Source organism: Mus caroli, chromosome 9, assembly GCF_900094665.2.
Source record: "Mus caroli chromosome 9, CAROLI_EIJ_v1.1, whole genome shotgun sequence".
In the NCBI taxonomy this organism is placed as follows: domain Eukaryota; kingdom Metazoa; phylum Chordata; class Mammalia; order Rodentia; family Muridae; genus Mus; species Mus caroli.
In genome coordinates, this window is record NC_034578.1 from 30,250,752 (window position 1) to 30,271,532 (window position 20,781).

Consider the following 20,781-nt stretch of genomic DNA (forward strand, 5'->3'; position numbering starts at 1 on the left):
CTGCATGTGCACATGGAAGCCAAAGGTCGACGACAGATTCTGCCTACCTTGGTTTTGAGGCGAGGCTCATACCGACCTGAAGCTTGTCAAGTAGTCTAGGATCTTACTAGCTAGATCCACATCTGCTTCCTCAGTGGTGGGGATTAGAAGGGCTCCTAGCCGTGCTAGGCTTTCCTACTATGGGTCCTGGGGATTCAACTCAGGCCCTCAAGATTGCCCAGCCAGCACTTTACAGTCAGAGCCATCTTCTGAGCCCATTTCTCTGATCTCCAGGCCACTTGACTCCTTGGCAACAGGCTTTTGCTGCCTGATGGAGGAATGACTACCAGGAAGTGTTGCGGGTGGAGTGCTCCTACACTCCTTCAGCCAAGAACTTACTTCATCTATCCATGGATAGTGGGGCAGTGGGGAAGAGAAATGACATCTTTCTTCACTTCCCCTCTCTTTCCCCTTCCTTCTAAATCCTCTGTCCTTTAAAATATTGAAGATTCAAAACTGAAAGAAGAAGCTACGCATAATTAAAATTAATCTTTGTTGCCCCGATGTCTGAAACTCTGGGAAGTCATTATCAGAGTCAGACAGTGATATTTTGATACCCTGGAATCTTTTTGATATAAGGAATAAAGTTCTATGTCATGAGAAGATAGAGAGCCATGCTATTTCCTAATCACCCTTTATAATTTGCAGTGTCTTGGGATGCTTCCTCAGATGTTTCCACCATGGCTTATGTGCACTTCAAACCCATGTGCCTGTTAAATGCAGGAGCTCAGTGCTGAATTAATGACAGCAGCTTCAAACGCCCACCTCACTGGCAGGCTGGAGATCTAAGGATGAACTCAAAGAGGGTGATAGGCCTTTGAAAATTACTAAGCACAAACAATAAATCTCATTAAATAAAGTCAGCAGAGTGGGCTCAAAATGCAGTAAGACATGTGGGGACAGGAAGGGCTAGTGTCCGCCTTCGCATTGACTTTTATCAGGGAACTTGATGGGGAGGGCTGAAAGAAGCCAGCTGTGTTTGGGGAAATCACGTGACCCAAATGAAAGTGATCCTGAGGACGATGGTCAGTAGGATGCTGTGGAGACAGGGTTATCCTGAGCAAAAGAGTGTGCTCCAGGGTGATGACAGTGTCACAGTTGGGATCATTAATGATTCTCACTGCAACATTGGTAGAGTTCAAGGAAAGCAGGGGTTTGGAGCAGGTCCAGAAAAAAAAAAAAATACAAAACAGACAAATTAACAGTCAATACTGTGAGACACCAGTTCCCAAAATCCTTAGATGAAATGTGTAGTCCTTGTGTCCCACAGAGGCAGACCCGCTTTCAGGGTGCCTCTGACCAGAGGGAGGGAAGAAGGAAAGTTCTGGTGTTGAACGGCAAAGTTCTTGATGTGATCCAGTAGGGAACTGTACAAACATTGGAGGACAGCCATTGCACCAGACCAACATGTGGTATTTCCAGAAGCAAATTGGCTTGCTGCTTGTCACAAGAGTGGCACTATGAAGCCAGGGAGCAAGCAGAAGGCCTTCTGGACATGGGCATAGGTTCACTCTAACCCAAAGATCCCATGATGTCAATGAAGTCCTTAGCTGGCTGCCATTCCTAGTCAGGGCTGGATGGTTCAAATGCAGCACTCTCTGGGGGCTGTCAAGGGGAAACCAGGTTTCTTTTATGAAGCTGCCCAACACAATTCCTTCTCTCTCTCTTTCTCTCCTACTCAGCTTTCTCCTCCTTCCTTCCCCTCCTCAATGATTCTAACCCCATTTTAATTCAAGAATTTACCTATAGAGTTCACACTGGCCCCTTTCTCCAAGAATGGAAGGGTGTGGGGTCCTTCACCAGAGATTTATTTGTGATTGTGGCTGGGGGGGTTATTTAAACTAATTTCATTATTCATGGCACAGACAATTTATGCAGTGAATACAATTAGTGGCTATGATTGGCTGCCACAGCTAAGGGCTAAAAGTACCACTTCCTTAAGTATGCAGGCAAGGAAGGCTGAGAATATTAGAAAAATAATCAGTCGTAATCAATGTGTTTTATGAAGTGATCCCACAAACCTTTGGTTTTATTTATTTTTTATAAAGGAGCTAATTTAATTTCCCAAACACCCTGTGAAAGTGGCCACTTCTAAATTGCTCTCATAATTTTCCAAAGTTTTCTATTGTTTATGCCTTTGTGAGATGTCACTGGATACAAGTGGAGAAGTTGCCAGCTTGAGGTATAGGTTCCCATAAACTCTTTCCAGAGAGTCCCTCTGATGCCAAGCACAGAAGCCCTGATGCAGCCCCCTGTATGTTAGTCCAGTTAATCAGGAAATATTTGAGAAACAAGACTTGTATATAAAGATTTACAATTTTAAGTGGAGAAGAAAGAGAAAAAATTGACCCCTCTTTTCTTTTTCTTTTCCTATGAGAAGCAGCCAAAAAAAAAAAAAAGACATAAAATCAAAACAAATCTTGTTGTGTTCAAAGGACGGGCTACCATTCAGCAGTCGAAGAGAGTGAGTTGCAGATAGAGTCAGGTAGAAGCATCCTAAGAGACAGATGTTAAATGACAGAAGTCAGACAAAAACTGAGTTCATACTTTTTGCTTCCACTTACGGAAAGCACTGGAAAAGCAAACTGGTCTTTAGAGATAGAAAGTGGATCGATTTCACAGTGAAACTGCTGAAGAAGGCAAGAGAGTCCCCCTAAGTGTGTATGAGAAAGCTTTGAAGGTTTGGTCCTGCCCACTGGCCTCATTGTGATGGTGTCCGGAGGGCATGTATACCCAAACTGGTCACATTATACAGTATGATGAGAACTTTTCTGCTTACTCTGTGCAGACGTTATAAACAGCAATACAAGAAAACAACATGCAGTACAGGTATACGTGTACACATGAATCCACCCATAAACACAGTCAATATCATCCTTAGAGATGTGAAAGAGAAGATGGCTATTTTCCTAGGGTCTCAGTTGTCCCTTACGACTGTGCTAGGACTTAATGTCTATGGAACGGAACTTAGGAATATTTAGTAAACCTCAACTGGCACAACAATCTACTTACATCTTTACTGAACATGTTCTTGGAACCTACAGAATCCTGAAATAGAACATCTTAGGATATGAGGGCCTGAAGATAGCCTAGGCAGCATGTTTTATCTTCAGAGAGAGAAGTCATAAGCTGTTAGGTACCAGACTGGGGACCTACGGGCTCTAAAAAGGATTAGAGAAAGAAAGGGGGAGAGAGGAAAAGAGAGGGAGACAGAGAGAGAGAGAGAGAGAGAGACAGAGACAGAGACAGAGACAGACAGATAGACACAGAGACAGAGATGGAGACAGAGACAGACAGACAGAAACAGTGAGAATAATAGTATGTGGCACAATCAAGACAGAAGATCCAGGATTTTGAGCGTGCTCTCCTATGATTATTCCTGATATAGGAAGAATCTGAAAAGCGCCCTTTAAATCCATAGCATATCAGAGCAGGCCTGAGGTGGAAGAACTGAATGAGCTCCCTCACTTCAAAGGCACTTCCAGTCCCCAAGAGCTATGCACTGTAAGTGGTCTGACATCAGCCTTTGTGGCTCCCTCGTAGTCTTCACACTCCCAGAATTTTCTTCTTAGATTCCTGTGTCAATCAACTCAGGTCTCTTGATCAAACCCTTGGCTCATCAAAAATGCACTGAATGTGTGTTACATGTTCCCTTATGAATTTCAAGTGTTTTCATAGAATTGCATTATGAACTTCTTACCTTGGTTCTGTGGAGTCTATGGAGCAGGCCCTAGTAGGATCCCTGTTTGCCCAGATCTTTCATTAAACAGAGAAACAGGAGTAAAGCCTTTCCACTTACCTGTTTCCATCCTACCTTCCTCCTTCTTGGATCTCTTCTTCCACCCCGCAGTGATATGCTGCCCATACCCCTTGTTATTGATGCTAATGGGACTTACATAAAGTCATCTCGTGGTTGAGAAGTGAGTGGATATTACAAATGCAGCCTTCTTCCCACTATCTTGATCCCCTGCTCTGTATTTGATTAATTTCAAACATTTCACCCACACATGTTGTTTTTAAATTTCTGGGCATCATGGGTACCCTGGTAGAGTAGGAAAGAAAGACTAGAAAATGAAAAGCACTCATTGAATCCCCAACCCCCCAGGTCTCTGCCTCTCCCGGTCTATACCAGCAGTGTTAGATGGATTACAGGAAATACAGCTAGCCAAGGAAGAACAATAACCTTTCTGACTTCATGAAGTTGGGGGAAGAATAGCACAGGAGCTAAATTTGGTCAGAGAGGAGGATCCCCCTTGAAAAGCTTGCTGATCGTGACCATAACTGAAACAAATCTTGGTCTCCAATCCCCAAAGCATCCCCCCACCGTCCCACCAGCAAGACACGCTTGTCTGTTAGTCTTAGAGAGATGAACGCTTACTTGCCCCAGGCCTCATAAGCTACGTTCAGAGTGAAACCTGGACAATTATCATGAGTTTGAGATGTTGCCAGTGACGTTGTAACTTAATTATTCATAGGCTATCATTTGCAAATTGCTTTCCATAATCTCATATGCAGTTCACCTTTCATGGATTCCTACCTGCATCCTCCTCTCCCCCCCTCTGCCCTCCCCCATTCTGCCATTTGGCAGGACAGTCAAGGTGAAACAAGGTGTGGGGAAGGGGCTGATCTCTAACTATGGGATAACCTTAGGTTTTGACTTTCATCCTCCCATTCAGAATCATTATCCTTTTTTTGCTTGAACATTGAAGGTTTCTCTTTTCCCCCGAGGAGACATTTCTAAAACTGATCACCATTGGTATGTGAATCTTTCTGTCAAGAGTAGGACAAGATAAAGAATGTGACCATTATTCTTTGCCTATAAAAGCAACCTCCTTCCAGTTGTTACTTAAAAGGCAGACTCACCCGCTTAACTCCAGGTCACCCTGTGCCCTGATATCCTAGATCCAGGACCAGTCCCATACTTAGGCCATGGGACCAAGTTGTTGGTAGAGTGCAGAACTTCTTGCTCTCTATCCCAACTGTTCGATAAAACTCTAATTAACCACCATAAACTTCAGAGGACCCAGCTAACTATAATTGAGAGATCAACGGAGGCTGCATGGAGTTAGATGTGCATACTAATTACTGAATTATCCAACACCTGTTTGGGAGTATAGCATTGAAATCTGGCTTTGTTTTCAAGCAGAAGACCTTCCATTGAAGAAGTTTGTCTTTGGTGAGCAAAGTGGAGCCCACTCCTTATCTGATGTCTTTTACTAGTACTGGTAAAAGGGAAACCAAGGCAATGCTAATGAAACTTGATAATGCAATATCTATGCAGCCAGATCTCAGGACCAATTCTGAGGGGGCACAATGGGACTGCTGGAAATAGACACTAATGAGCACAGCATCATCGTGATGGAGGGAATGACACTCTGGACTGGCCCATTTAGCTCTATATCTGAACACCAACATTGTTTCTGCATTGTTTGCATCTGGCTCCCTCCCCCGGAACTGGATTGGCACCACCATCTAAAAGCTATTCATGGGTCAAAGCCACTTAACATTGTTGCTAAGACTAGCATGAGCCTGCTGTAGGCAGAGAGTAGCAGGAAGTGGGCAGGGAAGATTGTATCCAGTTGGAGTCTGGAGCTAGATAAGGGCAAGCAAGCAAGAGAACATGGGATTAAACTGAGAAACAGGTGGAGCATGGGCAGAAAAGAAACTTTGCCTGAGTCCCATTTCTCATTTTGACTGATTAGATTCAATAACCCACAATCAGTGAATTCAAACCAGAGAAAAATCAGGGCTTAGCCTGAACTTCATATTTTTTTGGAAGCGTTTGTCATCAAATTGAAAGATGACACCTCTGTTCAAAGCTCAAAGAACCTTAGAATTAGACTGTACAATGGAGGATGCTTAAGACCTGCAACCTGAGAAAGTGCCCATGCCAGGGGCTTCCCTCTGCTATCCTCAAGGTAGCTCATATTCTCTTATTCAAAATAAAGAAAACTCCCAGTTACCACCAAGAACTGCCTACAAGAAAATTGCAAGGCAGATTCACTACTGCTGGCTTTTTCTCAGTTGGAACAATTTTGATGACGATCATGATAATGAGGTTGGCAATGATGGTGATAATGATTAATACGATCGTCAGTATTCACAAACAATGCAGACGATACTAAAATAGATCATAGGGATGCTGAGAGTCTAGCATGATCAAAATGTACACTGCCTTTCCTAGAAATTCAATGCACTTGACATGTCTATGCCTGAAGATTTCTCAGAGCATCCATCTCTCGAACACTCTCCATTTCCATACCATCTCTTTCTCTGGAAGTGCTGAGCTCATCATGAAGCCAACACATACTTTAGAAGCCACCACACTGAGACTCCTTATGCTTCCACCAGACTTCTATATTTGGGATCCAGTTAAACTTGACCGCGATCTTTTCAGATTTTATACAGTTCTGCATTTTGGATTTTTTTTTCTCCTTGTTGACATATAAAAATGAAGTAGTGCTTGTCTAAGAAGGAAGAAGTAAAGTACCCATAGTTATCGACTGGCACTAAATTCTTCTCCCATATGGCAGCCTTTGATCCAACCCTATTTCCTTCCACTGTCCAAGATGGATCTGTGGGTACTCTACTAACTTTAAATTGGCAGAAAGGTTTCAATGTGTAAAAATAGTATAGCAACATTTTAACACATTTCCCTTTCACCAGCATTTATTCACAAAAGGTTGAGTTAAATTCTCAAATCCAAATGATGGAAAATTTAGAAAACACTGCCATGTGTTCACTGTGTAATTCGAAGTTACCTCATTGCCAAAAAGCACTGGGTGGATTTCTTAGATACTTACTACCACCACTCCTCCTCTGTGAAACGTATGGCTGCTTTGTATTTCCAGATGACCTGACTTTTTCCTCTTCATTGGCCTCTCCAGAGAGGTGATGCTTTTAAGCTCTCCAACAATTGTGGTAAGTCTTCTCTCATTTCTTTAAGGAAGAGACCTCAAAATCTGTCTTTTCGAGCGTTGATTATCACATCTCCTGAGTCACAGTCCCTTCCTGCTTGCACATCTGTTTTATAACCTTGCTGAGTTCTTATCTTGGACTGCAGAGATGTGAGACCTCCTCCTTCACTTTTGTGTACATTCCTGTCGTAGACCTGCCCTGCATTCCTCAGCCCTCTCTAAGAGTATTTCCTAAGACAGCCCTTCATTCATTAGGCTTGATTGGCTCATTGTGCTTGCTTGAACTTTGAACCCAAATCACAATCTGTTCACATATGTGTAATGGGAAATATCTACACATTGGATCAACCTTACATCATATGAGACAAAACACATTGGGTAAAAGAGATTTAGGATCCCTTGATGTATTCTAGAGAATGTCTCTTCAACAATCGTCCTAGAGCTGCTTAATCTAGAGGCTTACGTGGAGTGAGATTGTTTGAGGTACTCGCTGCACTACCTCCACAATAATGAACAGTCTTTCTAGGGATGGAGTTCCACAAGTGAATTTTAAATAACATGAGAACCAAGGTACTAGATAATTTTATCTAACTAGTAGATTTAAACAAGTTTATTTATTCATGAATGGCCAGTGACTTATAGAGTCTTAGATTTCAAAAGTATCCTAAATATCAATGAAGTCATTTGTGCAGTCTTCCCAGGGGCCCAGAGAGCCTCCACTTTCATTCTGCTATAATTGAGAGCCCATGGCTTCCAAAGACTTTCATTGTAGAACTGCAATAAAATCCTTTGTGTTAATTCACTATGTCTTTTCTATCTGATGCTGGCTCTGAATAAATACTTCTTTTATATAACCTACTTTTTAATTGTGTATATTTAACTCAAATGAGGCATTTTTATCTGTTTTCATGAGTCTATCATATGGCCCATCCTTGACTCGGAAATTCCAATCCAATGTTTTGAGCCTTCTATTATTCCACAAGACTCCCATGGTGTGACTGAGAACAGGAGTGTATATCTGTATGGAAGTAAAAACTAAAACAGAAGTACTAGAAAAGTAGCAAGGTCAGAGTAGTGAATTCTTCTGAAAGCATTGAGAGAGATGTCACAGGACAATATAACATTTTTGTTTGTTTTATTTATCTTTCGTTTTGTTTCGTTGTTTTTTTTTTGGTGGGGGGGATAGGGTTTCTCTGTGTAGCTCTGGACATATTGAAACTAATTATGTAGATCAGAGTAGCCTCAAACTGAAAGATCTGCCTGCCTCTGTCTCCCAAATGCTGGAATTTGAGGTGTGTGCCACTACCACCTAGCTTAGGAAAATAACTTTTGGAAAACTTGAGGAAAGGGTAGGATCTTTCCAGGTAAAGGGTGGAGTAAAAGACATTCCAAACAGAGGTGATGCTATGAATTGATCGTGGAAAAGATCGTGGTGGCCATGTAGTTTGGAATTAATAAAAATTCCATGTGTGTAGACCTCATGTAGATAAGGATGTAGGATAGGAAGGTGGTAGAAAGTTAGGTGAATAGATGTGATGCAAGGAGCAGGCTCTAAATGCTGGACTACCTAAAGATATCTCTCTCTCTCTCTCTCTCTCTCTCTCTCTCTCTCTCTCTCTCTCTCTCTGTCTCTGTCTCTGTCTCTCTCTCTCTCTCTCNTCTCTCTCTCTCTCTCTCTCTCTCTCTTAGACTGTGTTGCCTTCCCAAGATGCCCCACTTCTCTATTTCCTACTACACTTCATCATGAATGAGATCTCAACAGTTCTAAAGTTCCAGGGTCATGCCGATAACTTCCATGACCCTTCTTATGCTTGAACCCATTTTGGAAATCCCTCCACCCATTTTCTTTTCCAACCTGGAAAAGAAGCATGGAAGGGTACTCCTATCTCCTGTTCAGTTGCTATGGAATTTATTAGGTTTTTGTTGTTGTTGTTGTTGTTGTTGTTGTTTGTTTGTTTGGCTCAGTACCCTTGGAGAAATAGGAGCAAGGTATAAGTATAGCCATGGTATTGATTTAATGGTAATATCATGTATACCCATCGAAATTGGGGTACTAGCAATCAGCCTGCATCCCTCCAGTATCTTAACAATGGCTTCTTCATGTAGTATATACTATCATGGGCTGTTGATTAGGTCACACTGAGGGAGGTCATGATCTCTGAATTCATGGTCTGTGATACCAGACGCTCCAAAGTTTTTTGCATTTGTGTGTGTTTCACACATACTTACTGTAGAAGCAGAAGGCTGTACTTACTGCAGAAGTGTAAGGTGTCACTCAACAGGCCCCCATTTACCTGCCCAATAGACAAATTGCCTCCACTCACCATAATCAACCCAAATCAACTCTTTCCTATGCTTCAGGCAGCCAGGAATGTCAATGTTGTCTGTTGCCATTGGACCATTTGTTGACATCACTGGAAAGCATGAAAACAGTAGAAATAAGATTGTAGAAGAGCAGTGGATTTAGGCAGGAAATTTCTCCCTGACTTCTACTTTCAACTGAAATGCCTCCAAGTCTTTTCAAACCAATAAGCAGAGCACCCGACATGGTTATAGTTGTATATTTATGTAAAGGGCAAGCTGGACAAGCCATTCCAAAATTTTATAATAACAAAGGGCAAATATGTAAGTGTGATTCACACTGTAAGATCAGCTAACCAAGGAGTGAATTATGCAAATTGGGAGTAGGGTGGGGCATCTAACAATGAACTTAGCCCCAACTAATTGTTCCAGTGTATGCAAAGCAAAACTCCAAAATGGATCCCACACTGAAAAGTTCTGCAGTCAGAATCTAGAGGGGAATGGTGTGTACACCTGCTCACACTTTGACAAGTGCATGACAATTGTAGATACATTTGAAAGGACCCTTCAGTGAAAAGTGTCCTCAGAGAAAGTCAAGAGCTGGGACAAACATAAAGTTCCCATAGCTAAAGTGCTCGTTTCCTAGGTGTGCCAGAGGACAGGAAATGACATTGCTGGGGACCCAGTTAGGACTTGACTCCTTCTCCACCCCAGGAAAGGTCCTGTGTGGGATTTCTGTTCTCCAAGCACTGATGTATTCATCCTGTCTCCATTTAGTTTGGGCGGCTTTCCTTTTAAACCAGACTCCTGTTTGGGGAATGGCAGTTGTTTGCTCACTTTGGGCTTTGTGGTTTTAAGTTGTACTAACAGCTTTATGCAAAACCCAGGCATTTTTTAACAGTCTAACCTAGGACTTCCCACCTCCATGACCATGACCTAGCAAACCACAGAAGGATCTGTTGCTAAGGGACTAGCAGAGGCCGGTTGGCCAAGAACCTGAGATGAATAAGGTTCGTATAAGAAAAGCCAGCTCATCTCTGGGCTTTACAGTTTTTTTTTATGAGAGCACCACTCTAGCAGAGCAAAAGAAAGCAGATAACAGAAACAGAATGGGGTCATTTGGCCTCTGAGAAAGGCTCCATTAGCAGACACGAGAAGGGAAGGGGAAGCCACACACCAAGTTCAACCCATTCAAGCCACTTGGTTCCATTCCAGCTAAGAACAGATATACTCCTCCTATTAGGTATATTACAGTGACACGGTGATTGGTGGAGGAGAGCAAAGGACCTGTCAGCTGAGTGAGTATTGGCTGTCACTCCTGTTATCAAGCTGCCTGCTTATTTGCGATTTTATTTTCAGATGTGATTGACAGCTGGATGGCTCTGACATTCTCGGCGCAAACATACAGCCTGTTATTATGCTTGCATTAACATTTTGATAAACACACGGTGCAGCGTTGGAAAAGTAATTGCATGTCATCACTTCAGTGCTTCATCAAAGAAAAGTTTACTGTGTAATTGCGCTGTGATTTACCTACGTAGAATGTGTTACACGCCACAAAAGCTCTCTCTATTTAATAGTTTACATTTACTCTTTAAAATACACAATATCCCTTCCCAGGGGCTTCTTTGGTCTAAAATAAACTTGGCAATATAATTTAGCTTTCCATAAATATACTTAGATATTACTGTGGAGTACTTTTGCATAATAGTTATTTAATGCTAAGCATAAATATGCAGTGCATTATATTCGCAAAGCTATAAAAAAGGGGGGACTTCTGATGACAAGGAAAAATAGGATATTGTTACCTTGGTTTCTACATTAAGGAAAGGGACTTCTGCTCTTATATTTATATCCATGCTTTCCACAATGACATCTAATTTTACAATAAAGTGACTTGAGCTGAAGCGCCTCGCAGTAGAATCTAAAATATTGGTTCTTGTTAGCGTTTAAAGAGCTCTTCTGATGTGGCACTGAAAGAGGCTTCTGAAGAAAAGCACAAATGATTGCAGGGTACTTGGGAACCGGAGAGGAACGAAGGGGTGATTTGACTGACGGTCGCTCGGTGAGATCCATCTGAACAGCTGGGTGTCTAGGAAGTAAAAGGTGATGGGGGCAGTGGCCAACAGTAATTGAGGAGCCCCCAGAAGAATCTCCAATGACAAATTATATTTTTATGGCTGATATTGGGAGAGAGGGCATTTCAAACTGCTGTGGGCTTTGTAATTATTGGGGAGCAAACCCTGACAGTGGCAGTGCGGGTCACGTGGGCAAGCCTCTCTAGGATGCTTAATGATGATGTGAATGTTTGGGTTAGTCTCTATTCCAGAAAGGGTAGGAAGAGAGGAGGGATAGAAAGGAATAGGGTGGCTGGATGGCTCTCACAATAGTTCATAAAGCATCTCCATAGACACCAAATTTCCCTGCTTAAGTAACGGAGATGGGTGGAGCTGGGGAGAGGAGGAACCATCTATTACACAACCATCTATTACACCACCATCTATTACACAATCAGGCCATGGTGATGTAAGGCGATGGAGTCCTTGGTATGTCCTTCACCATTTCTCTACACATTCTATTTACCAAAAGGCCATTCTCTCAAATGACCCACTCAGTGTTGCCCAGAGGTCAAATGACTGAACTGCAAACGTGGAGGCAAATGACTTGGCGTTTCTCGTGGGAGAGCACATAGCTGCATGGGGATTGGCCTGACAGTGTGAGAGAGAATTAGGACAAATGGAAGAGATCACAGCCTCAACTTGAACATGAAGGTGGGAAACTTACTGGAAGCAAGGATAACAAGAAGGAGTGAAAGGATGGCCAGAGGGTAAGGACAGTGAACTGAGTCAGAGGGCCCGAATGTCATTTATCCAGCAAGGCACTGGGACCAATGGCAAACACATCAGCTGCTTTTTCAATCCAGCTGGCAGCTGGGGGAAAAAAGTTAGAACATGTATTTCCAGATGTGTATAACGGTTCAATAATTCCACGTTAGTGTATATTAATCCTCCCTGGAAATTGGCATTAACTCAGCTTTAACACTAGTCTAAATAAACACATCAACTCTGAGAACAGGCGCTTCTTTGCATAACAGCTGCATATAGCATCTGTATCCTGGTTATAGGTTCCCTGTACGCATGCTACCTCTGGAGCAAGCACCATTTTTTCCTCTTCCCATGTAGCCACACTCAGAATAGCTCCTACTTTTGCTGTCGGTGCTGGTGGTAGTGGAGGAGGGGAGGAGACAGGATACCATTGTAATTGCCAGTTGGCCTGCAGAGTAATGTCCTGTAATTGACAAAGATTGCTTAGCTGCAAGGAAGAAAGACACACTGATTAGGAAAGATCGTCTTTAATATCGCATTTAACCTGCACTCTCTCCCTGTTTTCTCTTCACCTGGGCCCTGCAAAGGATGTCTCTATTTCTTTGCCCTACCATTTCTCATAGAGGGAGAAGGAAGAAGGGCAGCAAGATCCACACAGAGACACTTGGTTCCCGAACAGTAATTTCACCAACTTGGGAGACTTAAAAGCTTTAATACGAATATATACTGAACTATCCAAAAACAAAATTTGTTCCCCACCACATTTTACATGCACGTCCTTTGACCTTCGGCCCCCAGGGTCACCTGAGGATGATGCCGCTTTTCTTCTACACTTCATATTACTAGGTCATATCTTTACATCTTCATTATGCTTGTTTTTATTCTTTGCTCCTGATTCGGGGTTCTATAGCTTTTTTTTTCGTTGAGAATCACATTCTTTCTCTCTCTCTCTCTCTCTCTCTCTCTCTCTCTCTCTCTCTCTCTCTCTCTCTCAGAGAGCTTTTAAAAGTTGCTCTGTTGGGAAAAATACAGGTTAAAATGCATTTTTCATGTCCTTTCATGCTCTATTGATTTTTTTTTCTCTCGTTTTTCTTACAAAAGAAAGTTTGAATGCAGTTTTAGGGGGGAAATAGTCAGCAGAGTTGTTCCCTTCCCCAGGAGTAAAAATACGAGACTTCTTGCTTATAAATTTAATGTAACGTTATCAAGCTACTATCCATCTACTTCTCTCTCTCTCTCTCTCTGCTGTCTATGCAATATATATATACATATATATGTGTGTATATATATGTATATATATATATATATTCACATTACCTCCTGCCCATGTATATATATATATACACAGTAATTTATTTATATATATATATATATATATATATATATATATATATATATATGGGCAGGAGGTAATGTGAGTCCCCATTAGTCCATTAGTCACCTGTAATACAATTCTCTCACTATATCCCATTTTACTAGCTACAGAGGCCATTTAACTCTCCTCAGTTTACAACACTATACTAAGGTTTTAAAAGCCTACAGGGAATTTTGGATGCACCCATGGAATTATCTTCCTGTAGACAGAATAATTGTGTCTAAAGAGTGAACACTGCCTAGAGAGTGTGTATGTTTAATCTCTCGGTTCCTGTCCATATGCCTACTTGTCTGTTTTTCTATTGATGCGAGATCCTGTGGGCAATGGGAAAATAGACAGGTCAGAAGTCCCAAGTCCTCAGGGATTAATTTCAAATCACCACCACTGCTTGGGATGAAAGCCCACTATGTGTGAAATGAGAAGCATGAGCCCCTACTATGTGTGAGATGAGAAGCATGAATCCCCACTGTATGTGAGATGAAAAGCATGAGGCCCTACTATGTGTGAGACTAGAAGCATGGCAGGTGTGTTAGTGGAAAGGCAGATATGGCACTGTGCCCTGCTCTCTTGTCTGTGTGTTGAAAGGCTGTTGCCCCCTGCTTGGATAATGCGAGTACGAGCAATAGACTCAAGGACTCTCTCTTACAGTGTGCTTCTCAGTGTCCCATCTGTGTTGTACTGTTCCTGTCACGACTTTGATTTTGTACTCCATTCTGTACCCAGGGATATTTCAGTAACAGCTCAACCTTGCACACAGTTCACCTGCACACAGATGAGTTATCCTAACTGGATAAATTTAACAAACTGGTGATTTTCTAAATAAGTAAAAAAAAAAATGCTTACATCTAAATCAATAGATGCAGAAATTATTTTACCTCTAAATATAATTTACTTCATTTTATCGGGCAGAGAGTACGTGCATGCAGGTGTGTGGGGGAAGACAGGGAAGGAGGTGAGTGAAGGTCACCACTGCATAACAAGGTTCTGATAGGCCACAGGCTGAATATTCAACCATAGTCCCATAATAGTATGACTTGGTGACATCATAGGCATAAATAAATACAAGTGCAATCTATGATGCTCACCAATAATGAAACTGCCTAAAGCCTTGTCAGACTGTATCCCTGGATGGCTTGTGGTCCTGCTTTCCACCATAGGTTTGCTGGCCCTCCCAATGGGCTACTTACGCTCAGATGAGCTAAGTATACCCTATCCGTTTGCACTCATGTGTGACTTGAGCGAGCAGTAGGCACAGGAAGTTCTGAAGTCTGTACAGAGGAAACCAAATTTTCCTGTTTTAGCCCAGTCCCAGGAGTCATCCAGCTCTTGGCTGACTATCCAGGACAGAACTTTTCTCACCAGTGGATCCATGTCACTTTCTGTCAACTAAGAAGCATGACCAGACTCCTTCTCAATCGATGGTCTCTTAACAGAGCTGGACATCTGCTTGGCTTCCCTTCTTCTTATTCAAAACATCTGCCAGGCCTCCAATGTGCCCAGCAAGGGGTCCCCAGGCCTGCCCTGGCCCAGCGCCACAACTTTTATGCTCATGCAAACTCAGCTGCTGCTGCCTCCCCCTTGTTCTCACTCCTTTTCCTTGGTCTACATTAATCTAATTCTATTTCATCACATCAGTGTGAGTCCATCTTGAAGGTTTCTGTGATCTACTGTTGGAAGTAGTCATTATAATATTTGGGCTTTATGAAGAATTCATCCATTTCTTTAAAAGTCATCTTTAAAAATATCTTTTCTGAGCATGTACTGGGAGCTAAGCACCGACATAGAGGCTGCAGGACATGAAAGAACATGGATGCTGCAGACTCTAATATGCCCAGCTCCGTGCTTGGTTTCTCAGAATAAGAACTAAATCATTCCCTCAGCTTTAACCATGTTGATGGCCCCTCTCCTGTGTTTTTATGTTCTCTTGTCAACGCCATTAGCCTTAGAAACTGTGACCAGGGATCTTGGCATCCAGGAGGTAGGCCCCTTACCACATGGCCTTTCTCAAGGCCAACGGTAGCACATCATTACCCATAAGAAGAACCTGCCAATGCTTATCCTTGAGAGAAAATACTGAGCCTTATTTCACTTGCTTGTTAAACAAGTACTGGGGCCAGAAAGTTCTGAAGGGTAGACAGAACAAATCCACTTTGAAGCGATCACTTCCAACACGAGGTCACCTCTCACACCCCCGAGAGCCCCTCCCATCACCAAAGTCAGGCAGGGCCATGCTGCTCGCACTCCCTCTGGGGAAGCCCGGGATTTAATTTGTTTCACCTCCAAGCCTTTGCCTGTTTCTCACATCTTCCAATACAGGCACGGCTTCTCTCCTGGGAAGCCATGTTTCCTTTCAAAGTATTCATCCCATTAATGATCACACTATGCTATTATGTTTTCCTTGTACTGTTCTATAGATCATTTTTATTATGTAGATACAAACTCTTTGAAATTGTAATTGTGAAGTACATATTATGAAGACAAATGCATTGGGCATAATGAGAATGGATTGCCAATAAAAGTTGAAAAGCAGGGAACTTTTTGTAAAAAAAAAATAAAAATAAAAATAAAAAAGACTAAGCCCTATCCAGAGCTCTGCCACCCTGGATGCTCCACTGAAAGGCCCTTGGATGGAAAGAGCTTATTTTTAGTCTAATGTTGATAAAGGCTTGACTTTAGTAGCATCTTAATTATCTGATAAAAGCCAGACTCCTCTGCCTTGCTCACCTCTAATGTCGAATGCCTTCTACTGGCATTAAAATTATTGCCAGCAACTCCAGAGAGAAAAGCGAGGGATAGCTGTTCCATTATAGTTCCAAGATGTGAATTAGAGTTTAAAGAGTCACTTGGTTTCGTTTAAACAAATTACAAAAATAATGGGTTGCCCTTAAAAGGTCTGTTTCATATAGTGTTATCCCTCACTTGTGACACTCTTGACGGTGTCATTCCCAATATTGTGCCTTCCATTTGTTCCCAGAGAAGAGGAGCAGTAGCTGGGGGTCCCACTGGTGCTTCTCTACTTTGTCCCTGATTGAAAACTAAAAGGAGACGAAAAGGGACAGGCAGTGAGCCAGTGGTCCTATGCCCTGGACACGGGGTCACACACAGAGGGTACACTGAAGAATATATGAATTGATTAATTGATTGACTAATTGAAATGTATTTGCCATTAGCCAGTTTAGAAATAGGAGATCTGTTTTCCCATGTGACCTTGCTGTAAGATGAGGAGGCTGGCTGCTCTGGGAATCTGGAGTCTGCTTCCTCCTTACCATTCTCTGAGCCTCTGGAGGCTGGAAGCTACCGCTATGATTCTAAGCACAGCCAACTGGGATACAAACCTCCCCTCTCGAAAAGAAAATGTGCCAGTTTAAGTATTTGAGGAAACATTTTGTGGGGCTGACCCAGTTCCCACATTAAGAAACTAATGCCCATGCCCATATGGCTAATTCCTTCCCAAACTGTTTGTTTGCCATCACGAAGACCTACCCTGAAAAGAAAGCGTTGAGGCAACATTCAGAATCCAAATGGAGCGGAATGCAAATGAGTGCGATAATGGTGAAATGTACATTTACTCCGAAATTTCTTGTGGGTGTCATTATCATCGACACAGGCACCAGCTTCATCGAGTTCTGCAGTGGGCTTTGCAGTGTGGGCTTGTAGCTTTTGTCCTTTAGTTGCGGGCCTCTCCCCACTCCGTCCTGCATGCAGTGTGTTCACATTGGTAGGTACCTATTCTGCCTCTGAGCATGGTCAGAGATCTGGGAAGCAGGGTTTTCTCTTGCATTTAAATAAAAAAGAGAAACTTGGGACTCCTGCTACAGCCTGGCCTCTAAGCCATGCCCAAGGTCAGAAAAATTCAGGGGCCTGGGAGAGCCAGGCTTTGATTTCATCTCAAAATCCAGTTTGAGATTTGTGCCAGTTGACGGTAAGTAGAGGAGAGTGAGGGCTGGATTTGTAGTTCAGTGGTTGAATGTTTGCCTCACATTTATGAGGCCCTAATTTCAATCCTTAGAACTACCAAAAGAAAGGGAAAGGAGTAGGAAGAGAGGAAGGAAGGGAAGGAAGGGAAGGAGGGAGGGAATGAAGGAGAAAAAGAGGAGGGAGGAAGGGAAGGAAGAAGGCAGGAGGGAAAGAAGAGGTAGAGGGAGAATGGGAAACATTAATGAGGAAATAAGTTTGGAGATAGGTACCCTCATGTCAGCTTGCAACATCGGACCTGCACAGGAAGGGGCTGGGGCAGTACAGAGACAGAGATATTGTTAAGTCAATTCTAACAGTACGAGCCCTCGGCTAAGAGGTAGGAGTTCTTAAGGAAATTTTCTTTAGCTGGGGAGGTCAAGGTGAGGAGGTGGTCTGGGTTTGGCATTGCAGATTGATTGAATTAATCTTATAAGTTCAGATCACATGGTCTTTTGTACTCAAGAAAATACTCCCACTTCTTTACTTGAGGGAGAACTATCTTCTGATGGCCCAGGTAGTCCAGTTAGAGGCCGTTGTTTGATGTCTGAATGGGACGAGATGGAAGGGTTGTCTTGGCTCCTCTCCTTTTAGGGAGCAGGTCCTGGAGCCTGGAGAGATGTCCTGGCAGCCTATGTGTTTTGTGGGACTCGTTCCTTGCCTAAGCTTCTAGCATATTGAAAAATAATTTTCTATGAGCAAGTAATTATATAAAAATTGCCTTTGCCTTTAAAAAAAGAATTATGTTTGGATCTTTTGAGCAGAAAGAAAAATTTACAGAGGGAATCATTAATTTTGAATAAAAACAGGTACTTTTTCCCTGTAGCCAGCAAGGGAGGGAAATGTGAAATTGGTGTTTTCTACAAACAGCTCAGCGTCACTCCCTAATCTGTTTGCTTGATCTATTATCCAGTTGCCTGCAAACGTGAATGTCTTGTTTGGCCTGGATCTGACTTTTATTCTTTTCCCACTACCTATTTTTTAAGGAGTGTGTTATATGCATAGCTCAGCCTTCATTTGCATCACATTAAAGTAAAACATTTTAAATTTCTTCACAGCAGAGGTAAATCTGACAGACTTTATGAAGCTATTACACCTGCAGGTATTTTATACTTTTAAAATACATTCTTGTCAAGCTATCTTAATTATATTATTATATGTACTTTTGAACTTGTATCCACTATTCTGTGATATATTACACTTTTGACAGAGACGTCCTAAAAAGCTACAATTTATACCCAAGTTCTTTGGCTGAACAAAGATGTATCTGTTCTGGGTTCTGGGAGAGATTTGTTAATTTACACGTGAGGCTGCGTGCCATTGCCAGAACGGGCTGCTTCTCCTTCCCCATTCAGTTGATTATGTGAGGCAGGTGTGACCTCTGGGCTGTTTAAGACCTTGGTATAGGCCAGTGAGCACTGGCCTTCACCTAGGTTTCATAAGAGGTCTGCCTGAGAAGAGGCCTTACTTTCGAATGTTGTTGTCATTCTGGTATTGTTTCAGCACGCCAAGAAAATTCAGAGCAGACTGTATCCAAATGACTTTGTCATTCATATTCAGAACCATTCCGGCAGCATCAGGACCCATTCTCAGGAAAATGGAAACCATGGGTGAGAAAGAGGTGATAGGAAGAAACCAAAGACAGCTGAGTCCTGCTCAAAGGAGTCAAGGCCTGAACTTCTTAGGGGGCAATGGCAGTGTATCTCCTCTCTCTGTAAAGTGCACAGCAGCGACTGGAGGTCTGGGCAGACCAGCCCAATAACGACAAGACAGCCAGCCATGTTTCCTCTTCTGCTCCCTGATAGCAGGTGTCCGGGGGTGCAAACTCCTCAAACATAGACACAAAGGAATCTTTATTCATACACGTTTCCAGCATCCAGACCTTTGAGAAACATGTGTGACAAAGGTAAAGCTGGCTTCCATTCTCACCGGGCAGAACTCTCCATGTATGCTGGGATCATTTACAAATGGTTGGAGAAAATGCTGGTCTCGGTTCAATCTTCTTTCCTGGGAACATGCAGCCCAAACCCAGGGGTCAGCGCACACGGTGCAGTGGCTCCACATTCCCTGAGTGGCAGCGCACAGCTGTTGTTGGGATGGATTGATTGGGAAAAAGTCCATTTGGGTGGTTTTTAGACATCATCTGCTTCTTTTATCAAGCAGGTCTCCGTGGATGCTCTTGAAGTCTGCCCCTGGCTCCAGAGCCCATGCTAGGCCAGCTTCCAGGGCCTGAGTGGGCTTCCTGTTTGGAGAAATGAGCTCTTTGCTGCTTGAGGCCAAGTAGAGCAGTTCTGGTCCAACCTTTCCCTGTGCAGAGAATATCTTTCCCAGTTTCCAGCACATGGATGGTGTGGTGATGGGCACAGTGTGATGGCAGCCAGCCTGCTTTTGTTGACTGCAGATTTTCCCATTTGGTGAGCCGTGTGCCAATGTCTCCACTGAACATCTTCTTCGGCAAATAGGCAGGTGGCAGAGGGTATGCCTCAGTGAGCTCAGGGTAGCTCTCCTCCTCTGGGGTGGCAGGAGGGGAGCAAGCCTTGAGGCCTCTTAGAGTTCCTACACACCTGATTGATGCCACCTTCCCAGATGATCTATGCAAATGCATAGGTAGTTTGGAGGGAGCATCTGTCCGTCTAGTTTGGGGCCTGCCAAGCCTGGCATCACGCAGCTTTATTAGAGCCAGGAGGGCCAGCCAAGACTATGGTGACATGAACTGGCCAGGAGCCTGTACTCAACTAAGTCATTTGCCTCTTCCAATGTGGCCTCTGATTTATCACAAAAGATTTGCCTTCCAAGAGATTGGCATCTCTAAAGTCCAAAATGGAAACCCGAAGGAGAAGCCTATGGACCTGGGTAGCAGTTTGGTTGTGACCCAGGCATCTCTGAGTGGCAGTCATTTGCCTGGATGGGGCCTCCAGCTGGCCTCAGCAATAGAAACCAGTTTGGCTCAGGTGTCACATTCAGTAATTACACCCTCCACAGTGGCCAGCTACCTTATGGATCAACAATGGAGTGTGTGGCCCAGACAGTCCAGCATTTGGAGGAGGTTTCTCAGTGTGGTCACGGTGTTGCAGAATGACAAAGGCAGTCCAGAATAGCAGGGTAGGAAATGGTGGCAGACACATCATGGACTGATGGACTGTGGCCGTGCATTACAGACAAGAGCCCCACCTAGAGTATCAGCACCTGTGTTACCTACTAGCTCTGCACTCACCCTGCTCATTAATTAACTGCCTCAGCCCCGTTTTCAAGGAGGGCACCAGGCTGTACAGAGACCCAATGAGGCTCAAGCTCCTAAGAAAGAATGTTTGAAATGGGTTCCAGAAGTATTCAAGAGACTGTTTAAAACGTCACTCAAAGATAAACAAAG

At 43.1% G+C, this 20,781-nt stretch overlaps 1 protein-coding gene across 4 annotated transcripts in view; it reads left to right on the top strand.

Moving 5' to 3' along the window:
• Positions 1 to 20,781, top strand: part of Kirrel3 (kirre like nephrin family adhesion molecule 3) — a 555,265-nt gene that overhangs the window by 107,912 nt on the left and 426,572 nt on the right. The gene's annotated exons all lie outside the window — the stretch shown is intronic.